Source organism: Rhinopithecus bieti, unplaced genomic scaffold (assembly GCF_001698545.2).
Source record: "Rhinopithecus bieti isolate Rb0 unplaced genomic scaffold, ASM169854v2 scaffold_30905, whole genome shotgun sequence".
Lineage (NCBI taxonomy): Eukaryota > Metazoa > Chordata > Mammalia > Primates > Cercopithecidae > Rhinopithecus > Rhinopithecus bieti.
The window spans coordinates 102,433-104,891 of NW_016813198.1; the positions used below are offsets into that span (position 1 = coordinate 102,433).

Sequence of the window (2,459 nt, forward strand, 5' to 3'; positions counted from 1 at the left end):
ATGTTTTTGGAAGATGGAAAAAAGGATGCTTGACACATAGTAGATGCTAAATAAGTACTTCTTTTTTTTGAGACAGTCTCGCTCTGTCGCCCAGGCTGGAGTGCAATGGTGCGATCTCGGCTCACGCCATTCTCTGGGTTCACGCCATTCTCCTGCCTCAGCCTCCTGAGTAGCTGGGACTACAGGCGCCCGCCACCACGCCTGGCTAATTTTTTTTTGTATTTTTAGTAGAGACGGGGGTTTCACCGTGTTAGCCAGGATGGTCTCGATCTCCTGACCTCGTGATCCGCCCGCCTCGGCCTCCCAAAGTGCTGGGATTACAGGCATGAGCCACCAAGCCCGGCCGCTAAATAAGTATTTCTGAGACACAGTATTGTTTTAGCAGACGATTTCATGTAACTCACAGTCTCAATCAAAACAGCCCTTGATCTCTAGAATTCCGTTAGGAAAAGTTTAAGACAGGAACCACCTTACCCCAACTGAGTGGCACCTAAGACATCACAACATAGCAATGCAAAGGCTGACTTATACTCTAAAACCGCGTTTTAGAAAATCTATGCCACATCTTAGTATTACAATGTTCCCTATATATTACCTCATAAAATGAAACTATACGACCAACAAAAAGCCCCAACAGAGCAGATTCTCTTCTTCAATTTCAGAATAAAATATAATTTTACATTTAAGGCCATATCAAATTTGTACTTTAAGAAACTTATCAAGCACACACACATTTCACTGTATTTTATATGGCTCACATCCTTGATTTAATACTCACAAGATCAGCATATTTCTTACAGAGAGCTGCCAGCTTCTCCTCTGGGGTTGAAAGGGTGTTTAGGGCTTGCATCAGTAACAAAACTTCTTTTCCTGATGATTAACAAGAAAAGAAATAAGTCCCAGAAGAATGAGATCAAATCTAACCTGTAAATTCTACTAATGATTCCTGTGCTCTGACATCCAGAGTAAACTAACTTACACCTATGATTATAAATAAGAGATTTACCAGCTCAATGAAAAAGGCAATTTTTAAATTCTGGATTAGCAGGCCTCGCTCCCCTCCCCACCCCCACCCCAAATTTCTTAACTCACTCACTAACACTGCTAGCTATTTTTAAGAACTCTGGTTAAAAGCTTATAAATTTCCTTGCCTAATCACTGATGTCCAAGTTAAGACAAAGGGCAAGTTACAAAGGGCATGGAAATTTTTTTAAAGCTTCCTCCTAACGAAGTTCGAATATAGAAGCAAGTTCAAAGGGAGTTTCAGTTGGTACTACACTTTGCCTAAGACACACATAATCACAGGTGAACATATCTTTTCCTATGAACAATTTAAAAACGTATGCTTTTTTTATGATTTACTAAGTATATTCTATGTGTTAACTAAGGTCAACTAACTAAAGGATGACAAGATAGCTCTTCCCGTGGGGAAAAGACCTTAACAATACTGTAAGGACTTTGGCAGAGAGAGGCAGGTGGCTGAGATAGGAGGGGACTAATGGCATTTCAAAGTAAGGGGTAATCTTTTATTTCTTAAGCTAGGTGATAGGCACCATTTTTATTTTTGTAATGTTCATTCTTATATGTAAGATATTGCATCAAAATATATATCTTAAAATAACTCTGACATATAGACTGCTATGGGGGGGAAAGGGTGACTTCAAAAAAGAATGCTTTTCTACTCACATAAAATTTTATTAGTGAAATCTTCTCTCATTTAACTCAAAGCCAATAAGACCTTTAAGAGACGATTAAACACGATTACTGAACATGATCAGAAATAACTGCAGTGTGGCCGGGCACAGTGGCTCACACCTGAAATCTCAGCACTTTGGGAGGCCAAGGCAGGAGAGGACTGCTTGAGCTTAGGAGTTTGAGACCAGCCTGGGCAACACAGTGAGACCTTGTCTCTACAAAAAAAAAATTTTTAATTAGCCAATTCTTGATTATTTGGGGAAAAAAGCTAAGCGTCCTCTCTGCTGTTTTAGCCTCCTGCACATAACTGCAGCAGATACATGGACTAACCTCACTGAAGACACTAGGTGTGTTGGCTAAGCACCTCTAAAGTGGTTGTGTTCAAAATGATCTGGGCTGCAGAAAACACAAGTAAAATGATTAGCATGTGAAACGTCCAACCACTGAACGGATTATTACCTAAGGTTTTTTCTTTGTTCCTGTTGCACTCTGAATCTTGCTGACCATCAGGGGGATCTGTTCGAGCTTCTCCCCAGGGATTTCCTCTCTTGACTCTTGTGTGCAGTATGCTGGGCTCACCAAATTCCTGTTCTCGGTTATAAAGTCACTGCCTTCATCCTCTTCTAATGAATGCTTGTTACTTGTGCCACCACAATTTGAGTCTTGATGTTGAAGAATATCATTTGATTGAGAGTTACACAACATATCTGCTTTCACCCCTAGCCCACAAATTCCAGCTTCTTCCATTGTGCCAATTTCAAACT

General features: G+C 40.3%; 1 pseudogene across 1 annotated transcript in view; it reads right to left on the minus strand.

The window, feature by feature from the left end:
* The window catches only part of LOC108512480 (gamma-taxilin-like), a 22,990-nt pseudogene extending 20,539 nt beyond the window's left edge, over nucleotides 1-2,451 (minus strand). Inside the window, exons 1-2 of the transcript XR_001880616.1 lie at nucleotides 2,155-2,451; nucleotides 779-870 (exon numbers count right to left, since the gene is read on the minus strand). The product of XR_001880616.1 is annotated as a gamma-taxilin-like (transcript). The remainder of the gene's footprint in view (nucleotides 1-778; nucleotides 871-2,154) is intronic.
* Nucleotides 2,452-2,459: the final 8 nt, after the last annotated feature.